Consider the following 15,117-nt stretch of genomic DNA (forward strand, 5'->3'; position numbering starts at 1 on the left):
GAATTGCATCTTCTCTTTCCTACAACTAAAACACCTTGGCTAGTTCAAGGACTGTCTTCCTCTTCTGTCTCATTAGCTGGGTACAGAGGCAGGTGCTGCCTTTCACAGCACTGGGGACCAGCACAAGGTTCACCTGCTAAAGACTGAGTCACAGAAATTCCCTCAGTGCCGTTCTGTGACTATTGACCAGCTCTACGCAGCAGCCCAGAAAAGTTGGAAATGTCCCCTTTGCCCAGTGGAGTAGCCTGGCCTGCTGGGAACAGTGAGGCAATTGTGTGGTATAACGAGGACAACACCTCACTCAGCAGAGGTTCGGCTGTGCTCTGATTGTGCATGGACACCCACATCAGATGGGCCCTGATGGCTCCCATTGGTGATGGAGGCGACATGCAGAAAAGAGTCTTCTCCCCCAGTCGTGGGACCTACATCCTCTGCTTCAATCTGCCTGGGCCACCAGAGGTCACGTACTCACCACCGGATCATTAGCAGTTGCCAAGAGAATGCCATGCCCTGATTGGCTTAGGGCTAACAAGGATCTACCCTGGAGCTGGAAATGGTGTCACACTGGGCATCCCTAAGTCACATTGGGAGGGACAGATCCCCAAACTGGAATTCCATTGAAAAGAAAGAAGTAGGGACTAGATGTTTGAATTAGATCAAGAATGTCCTTATAGCCACTACCTGACCATGTGACCCTGGGCATGTCCCTCTGACTCTTTGGGCCTCAGTGTGCTTGTGCAAACTGAAGAGGATAGAATCAAGGACACTGATTACTCTGGGAATCTTCTGTGTGTGAGAGACTTTTTATTTATTTATTTGATAGAGAGAGAAAGAGTAGAAGCAGGGGGAGCAGCAGAGGGAGAGGGAGAAGCAGGCTCCTGCTCAGCGGGAGCTGGATCCCAGGACCCCAGGATCATAACCTGAGCTGAAGGCAGGCGCCTAACTGACTGAGCCACCCAGGCACCCCACTCTCTTGGAATGTTTTGAAGAATTCCAGTGTCTCCACACTTGAGAAAGGGTTACAAGCTGTCTTGTAAAAGAGTATGAGAAGGCCCTAAGATGACTCTCAAAGAAAGTATGGGATCCATGTGTCTACTCCCCAAATATGCTTTATGGCACTCAGTGTTTTGGGGTTTTTTTGAGACTTATTTATTAATTTTGAGAGAGCGCATGTGCACAAGGAGGAACAGGGGGTGGGGAGAGAGAATCTCCAGCACAGCCCTATGTGGGGCTCAATCTCATGACCTGATCATGACCTGAGCAAAAATCAAGAGTCAGACCTTCAGCCCAGGGTATGATCCTGCAGCCTGGGGATCGAGTCCTATATCGGGCTCCCTGCAGGGAGCCTGCTTCTCCCTCTGCCTATGTCTCTGCCTCTCTCTCTCTCTCTCTCTCTCTCTATCATGAATAAATAAACAAAATCTTAAAAAAAAAAAGAGAGAGAGAGAGAGACCCTTAACCAACTGAGCCACCCAGGCACCCACCCAGTGTTCTTAAAAGTGAGAGATCTGGTAAATAAATCCTTGCATGTCCTCTCAAAAAAAAAGAAAAGAAAAAAGAAAAAAGAAAGTGGCACCAATCAGCCACAGCTGAGTCAATGTCACACAGTGAACAGGCCTATAATCCCTTGTCTTGTATCCTGCTCATCACTTCCAGCATTTAGCTGTCAGACCCCAGCCCCACCCCGGGCTAGTGTGCAAGGCTGCAAATCCTGGTTTACAAAGTACTGCACCCTGCCACACACACACACACACACACACACACACACACGGCTACTACAGAAGCTCATGTAGGCTTCACCACAATCCTGTGGAATTTGCAAGATGGAGACTTTTACTCCCCCCAGTTACAGTAAAAAACAAACAAACAAACAAAAAACAAAGTTTTTTCTGAATTTATTACAAAGTCATATTCTGTGGCATATAAAAAGTACATTCTAAGCAATGATAACCTTTATAAACAAAGGCTGGATTTGGCCTTTTCTTTTTTTCTTCTGGGCCTGGTCAGATCATATAACTACAGCACGTTATAAATAGCTAGCAAGATTTTTCAGTCCTAATGCTAGATACACCCCAGACCACATAACTCAGCCTCTGGGTTGGGGGTGGTTGGAAGGAGGGCAGACATGAATAGTTTTTTCAATTCCCAGGTTCCTTTTTTTTAAGATTTTATTTTTAAGTAGTTTCCACAATGAATGTGCAGCTCAAACTCAGAACCCCAAGATCAAGAGTCATATGCTCTCCTGACTGAGCCAGCCAGGCACCCCTAAAATCCCATTTTCTACTGTGACCTCCAGGCTAAGACCCACTGCTCAGGCTGGCCACTACTTTAGCATCTACCCTAAAACCAATGGCTACCCAACTTCACTCAGGTAGAAAAACAGGTGACTTAAATACTTCCCAACTCTTGGCTATAGGAAAAATAAAACTGTTACCAGGTCTTTAAAGTCTAGTGATACCTGGGATACTTGGGGGAAGGGAAGTGGTGTTCTGTCTCAGAAGGGACTCTGAGCTTTCTTAATAGGAACTAGCTAAATCCTAACAGATTCTTTTTTTTTTTTTAAGGTTTTATTTATTTATTCATGAGAGACACACGGAGAGAGGCTGAGACAAAGGCAGAGGGAGAAGCAAGCTCCTCACAGGGAACCCAACGCAGGCAGGACTCGATCCCAGGACCCAGGATCCCAGGATCACGACCTGAGCTGAAGGCAGATGCTCAGCCGCTGAGCCACCCAGGTGGCCCTTCCCAACAGGGTCTAATTAAACCATACTCTGTGGTCGGATCGCCCGCTACCCAGCACCTCACATGCAGACCAGGGGCGAGCCTTACTTCTGAACGCGCCTCTGACAGGAGCTCTGTATTGGGCTCCTTTGCAGAAGACCATTATCATTATTTTATTATGACTGAACTACAAAAGGATTTAACTAAAAGGGGCCGGAGAGGGAACCCGAAATGTTCCAAATATTCACCAGGCGGAAGCACTTAAGCAAGAAGGACACCTTCAGCTGGAGGAGCTCCAACTCGGGCCTGAGCCAAGGGCGTGTCCACGGGTGGCCTTGGCCAGAGATTAGACGCAGACGCGCGGGAAGCCCTCTCGGGTGGCCTCAGGACATTGAAGGGAAGGCAGCAATTTAGTGCAAGGCCTAACCTGTTCTGTTGAGAGCACTTTGGAATGTTCCACAGCCTCTGACTTTGGGGACTGACAGTATTCCAAGAATCAGAAGCTACATGTCGGAGGAAAGGTAACTACTGCCAATAAAGAGCTCGGGAATATTTGGTCGTCCCTAGACCCTGGGGCGGAGATGAGCACTGTATTGGGAGCCAAGAGTTGGTTCTCCTTGTGTTTGATCTTTGTGTCTAAATAACGGCAAGGTGAGGCTGTAAAGCATTTATTAATCACCAAGGGTATGTGTTATTAGGCAAGTATTGGCTTAGGGCTGGGAAAGATGACTGGCAAGTTTTGGCTCTAATTTCTAGTCGGTGCTTTTTAAATACATGCTGATCGATTGACAAGAACTTCTCAGAGAACAGATACAGCACACCCTCAGTAGCCAGCACCCGCCCACAGGCATTACTAAAATGAAGACTACTCTCTTTCTTCCCCTGTTCTCACTGTATCACCACCACTTATAGTTTACAAGCCCCCTGTAGGCTTGCAGGCTCCTCACTTTAAGTCTTGCTCAACATGAGGATCCCATCTCAACTCGAGATCTGCCTATCACAGCACATGAGAGAGGATCATCTCTACCATGTGCAGAGATAGAAAACCAGCTGTTTGCACCAATGGGCAGACACGAGGCAGCACAGAGGCCCCAGGGATACACTGAGCACTTGAAGGTCATCAGCGCCGGGCCAGGTGCCATGGGAAGGACTTGATGCAGGGGCAGAGGCAGTGCTCCTCCATGACCAGAGCCCGGTGAAGTCGATGGGCTCACTTGAATCTCATCCTCAGCCCAACCCGAGCTGGAATGGGAATGAAGCTAGGCTAGTTAGGGCCGGTGAGCAGTTCCAGGCCAGGTGCCAGGGGCCTGTGCCTTGAGCTGTTCTCCGCTTACAGATAACCATGGAGCACGGATCACAGAGGATGCACCGCAAAAGTTAATGCGCTTTTAAGTGGCACGTTACAAAATCTCAACAGAAACTAAGTGGGAAAGAATTTAAGCTTTCTGGTTTAGTAGTGGTTGGATCCAAGTGCTTAAAAAGTGTTATCCAGAATCCCTCACCTCCGATGTCCTCTGTGTTGGCTTCACCTTCAGATGGGCCCCCTACAAAGTGGTGGCAATAATAATAGACAGAGGCTCCTGGTTCATGTTCCACCAGCTTAGCCTCCCCAGATAGTTCTAGCAAGAACCCAGGACTGATTTGTCACTGGCCTCACCAGGTGCACACTATCTCTGAACCTGTGACCAGGGGAGTGCAGTTCTCTCCCTGGCCAGCCCTCTGTCACAGACTCCCTCCTCTTCGAAGGTGGGGAGTCCAGCCCTGCTCCTACAACACAGGTTTATACTTCAGGGACTGCCCAAAGAAAATTGGGGTATTTTCCAAGAAGGGGAATGGAAGTTCAATGTCAAAGGCAACAGCTCTATGAATCCTGGAGTCATGATACCTCTTCTTACCTTCACTGTCAGAGATTTTCCTGTGTCTGAAACTTAATAGGCAATTCAATCAATAAATTTAAAATGAGTGAGTGAATGGGTACCTGGGTGGCTCAGTTGGTTGAATGTCCAACTCTTGGTTTAGGCCCAGGTCATGATCAGGGTTGTGAGATCGAGTCCCACCTCAGGCTCTGTGCTCAGTGGAGAATCTGCTTGAGGTTCTCTCCCCCTCCCTCTGCCCCTCCTGCCACTTACAAATTCATTTGCTCTTGCTCTCTCTAAAATAAATAAATAGAAAGAAAGAAAGAAAGAAAGAAAGAAAGAAAGAAAGAAAGAAAGAAAGAAAGAAAAGTGAATGAGTGAATGAATCTGATTGAGGGATGAACATGGACCATTTAAATATTCTAGTGTTTGGTGATATTCCTCAATGGATGACACCAAAGCAAAGATGCAAAGATAGAAGAGATCAGGAGAAGCCATCAGGAAAGAGGCCAGATCTGAACGGAGCCTAAGGATGGATAGATATAGAGGGAGAAGGAAGAAGTGCACTCCCTTCAGGGAGCACAGGTGCTGAGATTGGACAAGCCCCATGTCCCCAGGGACAGAGAGAAAACCTGCTGAGCTGAACGTGGAGCAGTCAGGGGCCAGGAGTGGCGACAGTAGGGCAGGGCCCATTGCAAGTGAGGAGGAGACACTGAGTTGGCATTGAAGGGAGAGATGAAGGGTTTCAGTACCAGACAGGGTGGGTGGGGCGTGTCAGCAGGAAGCATGAGATAGGAGAGGGAGCTGTTTTGGAGAGATAAGCCTGGTGGAGATGTGGGGGTGGATGAGTGTCAGGACAAAGATAGAGGCAGGAAGGTCAAGGTGTTGAGGGCCCTCCTCTACCCCTTCAGACAGCCTCTTCCAGCTCTACCCCACAGCCCCCCTAGCCTTTCTCCCTGGCTCACTTCCTTTCCTGCCTCCACTTTCCCAATGCATTCCAGATACTTGATTATATTCAAGAAACTTTTAAATGCAGGGAGACCCCACTGAGAGAAGCAATGAAGAGTACTGTGAGAACAAACCAAGTCTTGCTGAGAACCACTTGCTGAGGGCCTCATGGAGATGACATAGAGTGAACCAAAGAAGATACCACTTATGGTCACTATCCTGCCAGCCAACCGAGTTTGAATCTCAATTCACTGCTCACTGGCAGTATGATCAGGGGCAAATTGTCTCTTAGCTTTGATATTTTTCATCTGTAAAATGGAGGTGGTAATAATTATGTTTCCCTCAGAGGCTTATTATGAGTATTGTTAATGATGAGTAAAGTGCTTGATTGAATGCCTGTCATTATTATTATTATCTGCTTCTAGGAACAAAACAAGCAGCCCTGCTGGCAGAACACACCTGGACTTCCTCCTAAAGCTAAAAATTCCTCCAGGAAAGGGGGACCTTTGGAGATGGAGTTAAGCTCTGCTCCATGGGTCTCCAGGCTCGGCTAAGATTAACAAACTCTGATCTCTCCTGAAAGATGCCAACCACTAGAGGGAGAGTGGACTTCCAGAAACCATGGCCCCTAATCCCAATGTCTCTTGTGATAGGAACTCACTGGGACCCAGCTAGCATTTTTTCTTTTCCTTACTGGAATAGAATAAAATAGAAAATAGCGTCACTTATAGAAGATGCAGGTAGATATTGTTTCATAAAGCCCTTTGTCTTAGTTCCATAATTATGTGTGCATATCTAACTTGTATTTCTCACTACGGGTCATGGTCAACCATCAAGAGTTAAAGTACTGCCTTGAAGGATATGCTGGAGAAAACTACCCATTTTCTTTAATTCTCAGACAGGCATTAAATAGATTCTGTATTAAAGAAGATGACTAGTCATTCTTTTTTTTTTTTTTTTAAGACTATATTTATTTAGAGAGAAAGCTCCAGTGGTAGAGGGAAGGGAAGATGGGAAGATGGAGAGAGAGAAACAGAATCCCAAAGAGATCGCCTACTGAACGTGGAGCCTAACTCAGAGCTCAATCCCACGACCCTGAGATCATGACCTGAGCTGAAATCAAGCATTGGACCAACCAACTGAGCCACCCAGGCACCCCAATTTTTTTTCCTAAGTAAACTCTATCCCTAATGTGAGGCTCAAACTCATGGCCACAAGATCAAGAGTTGTGCACTCCCCCAACTGAGCTAGCCAGGCGCCCCCAGCCATTGCTCTGTATTAAAGAAAAATCAGATACAGGAGTGGAGGACTAGATGGTCCCCTACATTGTTAGGAATTTGAATCATTTCTAGAATGCTCTCCCTCTGGTGTTCATTAATATAAGCACCTCTCAAGGTCTAACCTGACCCTTTTCCCCACAGGCCTGTAAATGACCTGCATAGCTCTCTTTCTGGGCGGTAACATCTACTCTCCGGACTTCCATTGGTTCCTCTGTGTGGCTGGATTCTGAATTACTTTTTTAGCTCTTGACTCCAGGTCTGTATTTCCAAATGATGGCCAGAATTCTCTTTGTTCTCTCTCCCTTCAAATTCAAGCCTATCTGAAACTCAGTGTTATCATCTGCCCCATATAAAAAGAAAGGTAAAAAGCTCTTCCTGTGTTCCTTCTCTTGGCCTGTCTTCATCTGTGCAGGCTACTTTAGTAAAATATCACAGACCAGGGGCACCTGGGTGGCTCAGTCAGTTGGGTGTCTAACTCTTAGTTTTAGCTCAGGTCATGATCTCAGGATTGTGAGATTGAGCCCCATGTTGGGTTCTGCACTCAGCATGGAGTCTGCCTGAGACTCTCTCTCCCTCTCCCTCTGTCCCTCCCCTGGCCCCCTCTCTCTAAAATAAATAAGTGGATCTTAAAAAAATAATGGTGGTAAATAAGGCTGGAGAGCTAATAAACCACAGAAACATATTTCCCAGAGCTCTGGAAGCTGAAAATCCAAGATCGTGGGTCTGATATGGTCAGATGAGGGCCGTCTTCCAGGTCTGAGACTTCTTGCTGTGTCCTCACAGGTGGAAGGAGCTAGGATGCTCTGTGGGATCTCTTTTATAAAGAAATAATCCTATCATGAAACCATGAGGGCTCCACTCTCTCGACTTAATACCTCCCTAAGGCCCTACCCTCTAATACCATCATTTTTGAGGGTTAGGATTTCTCAACATATGAATTTGGGGAGGAGGGGGGACACATTCAAACCATAGCGACCCTATTGCTTCTCAGTAACCCAAATGAAAAAAATTCAGTTACTGTGAAGTTTCCTTCTGCTTCCTCTACTATCACCAATCCTACCTCCCCAAAGCCCCATCTGTCCAAAACATTTGTCCTTCCCACTCACACTGCTCACGATGATTTGTGTAGTCTTCTTACTGGTCTGTCTGTGCCCAGTCTCCCACCTTTCCCAGGGACCCTTCCCGTGGCCAGCAGCTACCTTACGAAAGCGTAAATTGAATCATGGCATTCACTCATGTTATTCTGAATCTTAAAAACATGCAATAACTCCCCAAGAACAATCAACGTACAAATTTGTAGGCATGAGATTCAAAGCCCAAGCACAGAATAACAAGTGGCTTTTTCAAAAAAATTTTAATCTTTTTTAAATTTTTAGTTGAATATAGTTGACATGTATTAATATTATATTAATGCCAGGTGTACCCCATAGTGATTCAACAGTTCTATACACCAGTGTCACTCCCACCTGTTACCATACAAAGTTATTGCAATATTATTGACTGTCTTCCCTATGCTATACTTTTCATCCCTGTGACTTATTTTTTTTAATAAGTGGAAATCTGTACCTTCTAATCTGCCTTATCTATTTTGCCTGTTCCTCTGCCCACCTTACTTCTGGCAACCACCAGTTTGTTCTCTATAGTTTTTAGTGTGTTTCTAGTTTTGTTACCATTGGTTTGTTTTGTCTTTTTAGATTCCACATATAAGTGAAATTATACAGTATTTGCCTTTATCTGACTCCTTTCACTTAGCATAATACCCTCTAGGTCCATCCATGTTGTAGTAAATAGCAAAATCACATTCCCTTTATTGCTGAGTAACATTTCATTACACACACACACACACACACACACACACGCTTACATATCACATCTTCTTTATCCATTCATCTGCAGATGGACACATAGGTTGCTTCCATATCTTGGCTACTATAAATAATGCTGCCATGAACTTGGGGTGCAGATATCTTTTTGAACTAGTATTTTTATTTTCTTTGTGTAAATACCAAGAAGTGGAATTACTGGATCATATAGTAATTCTATTTTTAGGGGGTTTTTTGGAAACTCCATACTTTTTTCCACAGTCGCTGTACCAATTTACATTCCAAACAACAGTGCAAGAGGGTTCTTTTTCTCCACACCCTTACCAACATTTGTTATTTTGTTTGTCTTTTTGTTTTTAGCCATTCTGTTGGTGTAAGGTATACCTCATTGTGATTTTGATATACATTTCCCACATGATTAGTGATGCTGAGCATCTATGTATCTCTTGGCCATCTGTATGTCTTGTTTGGAAAAATGCCTATTCAGGTCCTCCACTTATTTTTACATCAGCTTATTTGGGAGTTATTTTGGTGTTGAGTTGTAGGAGTTCTTTATGTACTTTGGATATTAACCCCTTACTGGATTCGTCATTTGCAAATATCTTTTCCCATTCAGTAGGTTTTCTTTTCATTTTGTGATGATTTCCTTCACTGTTCAAAAGTTTTTTATTTTGATGTAGTCCCAATGATTTATTTATCCTTTTGTTTCCCTTCCTGGGGAGACATATTCAGAAAAGTATTGCTAAGACCAATGTCCATGAGTTTACTACCTATGCTTTCTTTTAAAAGTTTTACAGTTTCAAGTCTTAGATTTAGGTCTTTGATCCATTTTAAGTTTATTTTTGTGTGTGGCATAAGAAAGTAGTCCAGTTTCATGCTTTTGCATATAGCTGTCTGGTTTTCCCAACAGCATTTATTGAAGAGACTGTCTTTTCCCCATCGTGTTTTTTTTTTTTTTTTAAGATTTATTTATTTATTTATTCATGAGAGACACACACAGAGAGAGGCAGAAACACAGGCAGAGGGAGAAGCAGGCTCCCTGCAGGGAGCCCCATGTGGGACTTGATCCCAGAACTCCAGGATCACGCCCTGGGCCGAAGGCAGGCTCGAAACCACTGAGCCACCCAGGCGCCCCCCCATAGTATATTGTTGCCTCATTTCTCATATGTTAATTGACCATGTAAGCGTGGGTTTCTCAGCTCTCAGTTCTATTCCATTGATCTATGTGTCTGTTTTTGTGCCAGTAAGTACCATACTGTTTTGATGACTAAAGCTGTGTAACATAGCTTGAAATCTGGAAGTGTGATGCCTCCAACTTTGTTCTTCTTTCTCAAGATTGCTTTTGGCTATCCAGGGTCTTTGTGGTCCATATACATTTTAGGACTTTTTTGTTATTGTTGTTGTTCTAGTTCTGTGAAAAATACTATTGGTATTTTGATATGGATTGCACTGACTCACAGACTACTTTGGGCAGTATGGACATTTTACCAATATTAATTCGTCCAATACACAAGCATGGTCTACCTTGCCATTTATTTGTGTCATATCTAACTCTTTCATCAATGTCTTATAGTTTTCAGAGTACAGATCTTTCATTTCCTTGGTTAAATTTATTTCTAAGTATTTTACTGTTTTTGGTGCAATTGTAAATGGGATCATTTTCTCATTTCCTTTTCTGCTACTTCATTATTGGTGTATAGAAGCACAACAGATTTCTGTGTATTAATTTGGTATATTGCAACTCTACTGAATTCATTTATTAGTTCTCATAGTTTTTGCTGGAATCTTTAAGGTTTTCTCTGTAGAACACCATATCACCTGCAAATAGTGTTAGTTTTACTTCTTCCATACCAATTTTATGTCTTTTATTTCTTTTCTTATTTGATTGCTGTGGTTAGGACTTCCATACCTTGTTAGCTGTGGGTTTAACAATATGGCCTTTATTATGTTGAGGGTTGTGTTTTTAATACCACTTTGTTGGGAATTTTTATCATGAATGGATGTTACATTTTGTCAAATGCTTTTTCTACACCTATTGAGATGATCATATGATTTTTACCCTTCATTTTGTTAATGTGGTGGATCACATTGATTGGTTTGTGGATACAAACCATCATTGTATTTTTGAGATAATCAGTTTTGATCATGGTGAATAATCCTTTTAAGGTACTTTCTAATTTGGTTTGCTAATATTTTGTTGAAGATTTTTGTATCTATATTCATCCAGGATGTTGGTCTGTAATTTTCTTTTTTCATAGTGCCTTTGGGATCAGGGTAATGCTGGCCTTGTAGGATGAATTCAAAGGCATTCTCTTCTCTTCTGATTTTTGGAATAATTTGAGAAGGATAGATATTAACTCTTCTTTAAAAGTTTGCTAGGAAAATAAATAAATAAATAAATAAAATAAAATAAGAGTTTGCTAGGATTCACCTGTGAAGCCATTTAGTACTAGACTTCTGTGTGTTGGGAGCTTTTTGGTTACTGATTCAATTTTGTCTGTTCAGATTTTCTATTTCTTAAAGAGTGTATGCTTCTAGGGATTTATCTACTTCTTCTAGTTGTCCAATTTATTGGTATATAATTTTCTGTAGTAGTCTGTTATACCCTTTTGTGTTTCTTTGGTGTCAGTAACTTCTCTTTCAATCTTGATTTCTTTATTCAAGTCCTCCTCTTTTTTCTTTCGAATGTGGCTAAAGGTTTGTCAATTTTGCTTATCTTTTCAAAGAACCACCTCTTAATTCCATTTATTTTTTCTTTTTTTTTTTAACTCCCTATTTCATTCCTTTCCCCTTTTGACTTCTATTTTTTCTTCCTCCTACTAACTCTGTGCTTTGTTTATTCTTCTTTTGTTATTCTTTAGGTACAAAATTAGATTATTTATTCAAGATTTTTCTTGTTTCTTGAGGTAGGCCTCTATCACTACAAACTTCCCTCTTGGAGAGGGGAAGTTTGTTGTGTCCCAAAGATTTTGAACTCTAGTATTTGCATTTTCTTTTGTTTGCTGATATTATTTGTTTCCTCTTTGATTTCTCTGTTGACCCATGGGTTGTTTAGTAACATGTTGTTTAGCCTCCATGTGTTTGTGTTTTTCCTGTTTTTTTTTTTCTTGTAATTGATTCTGTTGCAGTCAGAAAAGATGCTTGATGTGCTTTTGGTCTTCTTAAATGCACTGGAACTTGTTTTGTGGTCTACCATGTGATCTACACTGGAGAAAATTCCACATGCACTTGGAAGGAGTGTGTATTTTGCTTTGGAGGGGCATCCGACCTGATTGAGGTTGCCCACCACAGGTAGCAGGGTGGGCACTGCTTTGGAGGGGGGCCTACCAGGGTGGATCTACAGAGGAACAGCAGGGTGGGGCAAGCAGTGCTAGCAAGGTAGATGGAGAGTGTCAGAGCTGGCTCATGCACATTTTCAGCTACCTGTGCTAAAGGAGGTCAAGAAAATAGCACTTACCAACACTTCTGTTCCTATAGAAAGCTCCAACAGATCCCTGTCCCTCTGGCACACAACCTAAAATTAATCAACAAGTCTCCTTCGTGTATAACCCAGCCACTGTTCAAACTGCTGCTTTTGTGCTAGGTCTCAAACTGAGTGATAAAGCTTGCTGGCTCTTTAAGGGTGGGAACTCAGTTTCCTAGAACCTTCTGTCTCCCCAGAGTTAAGCTCTATTGATTTTCAAAGCTAGATGTTATGGGTATTCTTCCCAGTACAGGACCCCAGAGCTGAGAGTGCCCAATGTGGGGCCTGAAGTCCTCACTCCTCCACAATTGTGATCTCCCTCCCACTTGCAGGAATTCACACTGGGTATTTGGTTCCTGACTGCATCTCTTTCTCTCCGGATCTTTTCGATGTGCCCCTCTCTTTATGACTCCAGCTGTGGAAGATATCTTCTTCCAGTCTTCAGGTGATTTTTATTTTTTTATTTTTTTTAAATATTTTTTTTTAATTTTTATTTATTTATGATAGTCACAGAGAGAGAGAGAGAGAGGCGCAGAGACACAGGCAGAGGGAGAAGCAGGCTCCATGCACCGGGAGCCCGACGTGGGATTCGATCCCGGGTCTCCAGGATCGCGCCCTGGGCCAAAGGCAGGCACCAAACCGCTGCGCCACCCAGGGATCCCTCAGGTGATTTTTAGAGTCACTTGCAGTATGTGCAGTTGTTGCCTTGGTGTATCTATGGGAGGGTGTAAGCTTGGGATCCTCCTACTCCGCCATCTTCCCTGACTCCAATAAGTGGTTTTATTCCAAGTGCCAACACCAACTGATTAGGGGTGGCTTCTTAGAGAACAGTGTTGAGTTTGATTCCAAGGCTTCATACAAACTCCAGAAGAACGGTTAGTGACAGGCTTAACAGGGGGAAGTAGACATCCCTAATCTAGGCTCAATGTGTTTTTTTGCTTCTTCCTATATCTTCTAGCCTCAACTGCTCAGCCAAAAGATATACACACTGATATCCAAATATACTACACAATCTTATTAACCACAAAGACCATCTATTTTCACAATTTCTATCTTCTGCTGTCTAGACTGCACTTGGCTCAACTTCCACTTATTAGAATCTTCATCTTGTTCTTGTAATACTCCACCTTCACATTTTATAACTTGTCCCTCCATTGAACACGTATCAACCTCATTTGTGTTATAAGTAATACATAAGTATTACATGTAAATGTGTGTATGTATATGTATATTTCTGCCTTTCCAACTGGACAATAATCTCATTGAAGGCAATGAACATACCTTCCTTATTTCCCAATCCCTAGGTCCCATCCAGTAACTTAAACATGGCAAATATTCAATAACATTTTATGGAATGAATGAATGAATGAACCAATCAATATTCTGATAGTGTGTTAACTAAAGAAAAAGTAAAAAATCACATGGAATATCCAGAGAATTGGAATCATCTCAGAACCCCTCTTGTAGGAATCTCCCAGTTTTTAGCAATGAGCAAGATCCATAAGACAGCAAGCAGCTCCCACCCCTCCACCCCCAGCTATGAGGTAGGTAGTAGAGCTACAAATTCAAGAGAACAATCTCCTGTGGTGTCACAGTATGGCACTCCACACTTGCAAATGACTATACAGGTATAGAAGACAAGCCTTGTGCCCCTTAGACCAGTTGAGTTTTAGAAGACATGACTTGCCCAATATTAGAAGCACACTCATGCGTAGGAGACTCAGCCCACAGCTCACACTTCAAATCCATGACTCACACAAAGTTGTCCTCTTCTGCCTCATCAGTGAGTTTAGGGTAAATATGAGTACAAAGAAAGGAATCCACTGCCATTAAAAAATAATTAGTTGGAAAACTACTATGGCCTGTCCTACAGAGGTCTCACACTCAGATCCTCCAAGCAGACCCATTAACCATTTATCAGAGTGCTCCCAAACTGGAGACTCAGCCCTAAGACTGGACAAAGATTGTTTCCAAAGAGAAATTTCAAACCACCTTACCAGGCATTGGCAGCTTCTCAAGTTGGGTGATTTAATGAAGGCCATCAACCCAAAGCCCTCACTGTGGATTCTCTCCGGCCATACCACAAATTGGGGAACACTATTTGTAGTACCATAATAGCCTGAACAACTGGAAGAGAAGACACAGGGCCTGGGATCCTTTCTTTCTCTTGCAGGAAAATGGCTTTTGTTGTCCTTGTCCTTCTAATGTCCCTTTAATGCCTTAAAGGGAGGAAAGAGAGAGAGGGAGGGAGGGAGGCTGGGTAGTGGGAAGGATGGGAAGAGAGAGGAGGAAGAAAGAAAGAAGAAAGAAAATCAGAAAAAAAGGAAAGGAAAAAAAAATCAAGGAGAGGGAGAGACAGACTCGTTCATTTCCAAAGTTGACGCCAGGGTCCTGACTTAGACAAAGGACATCCCAGGCGTTTTGTTCTTCCAAGAACTGTCATGCTTGGGATTTTTCATTCTGCGCAGTGAAAAGCAAACGATCTGGGCCAAACCCGGGAGAGAATACAACGATTTCAACAATTTGGGGGTTATCTTCCCTGCCTGCTCCCCTCTGTGTCTGTGTGATTCTTCCGACAAAGTGGGTTGGAGAAGTTCAAGCTCAGTTCACAGAAGAGAACATTCTGTACTCTGCACAGGCCGGGCTGCTCTCCGTAAAACAAAATCAACAGCATGATCTCAGCCGCGGCGGCGGCAGGCACCGCGCCGCCAACCCCGGGCCGGCGTCTGAATAGAGCGGCTGTCAGAGGCGCCCCGCGGCCCGGCCCGGCCCGGCCCGGCCCAACCCGGCCCGGCCCGGAGGGCCCCGCACATGCGCACCGCGGCCGCCCGCGCCCCGCCCGCCCGAGCGCAGCCCAGCGCCCCCTGTGCCTCCTGCGCAGCGGGTCCGGGAGCCCGTGGGCTGCTTCTTTGGGGAGAGTCATTACAGCTGAAACCCTTCCAAGGAAGCAAGCCCCTGCGCGTTCGCTTCTGCTCTGGCTTCCATTGGAGCTTTTCTGCCTCTTTGGATGTTACTGTAATTCAAAG

The 15,117-nt window shown here is 43.8% G+C and overlaps 1 long non-coding RNA gene across 4 annotated transcripts in view; it reads right to left on the reverse strand.

The window, feature by feature from the left end:
• LOC140639870 (uncharacterized) overlaps positions 1-14,701 on the reverse strand; it is a 71,140-nt gene extending 56,439 nt beyond the window's left edge. For 2 of the 4 annotated variants that reach the window (XR_012036515.1, XR_012036514.1), the window contains exon 1: positions 14,089-14,701. This is a non-coding gene — a long non-coding RNA (uncharacterized lncRNA). The remainder of the gene's footprint in view (positions 1-14,088) is intronic. The other 2 variants (XR_012036518.1, XR_012036519.1) reach the window with 2 other exon arrangements.
• Positions 14,702-15,117: the final 416 nt, after the last annotated feature.

The sequence above is a fragment of the Canis lupus genome, chromosome 1 (genome assembly GCF_048164855.1).
Source record: "Canis lupus baileyi chromosome 1, mCanLup2.hap1, whole genome shotgun sequence".
In the NCBI taxonomy this organism is placed as follows: Eukaryota; Metazoa; Chordata; class Mammalia; order Carnivora; family Canidae; genus Canis; species Canis lupus.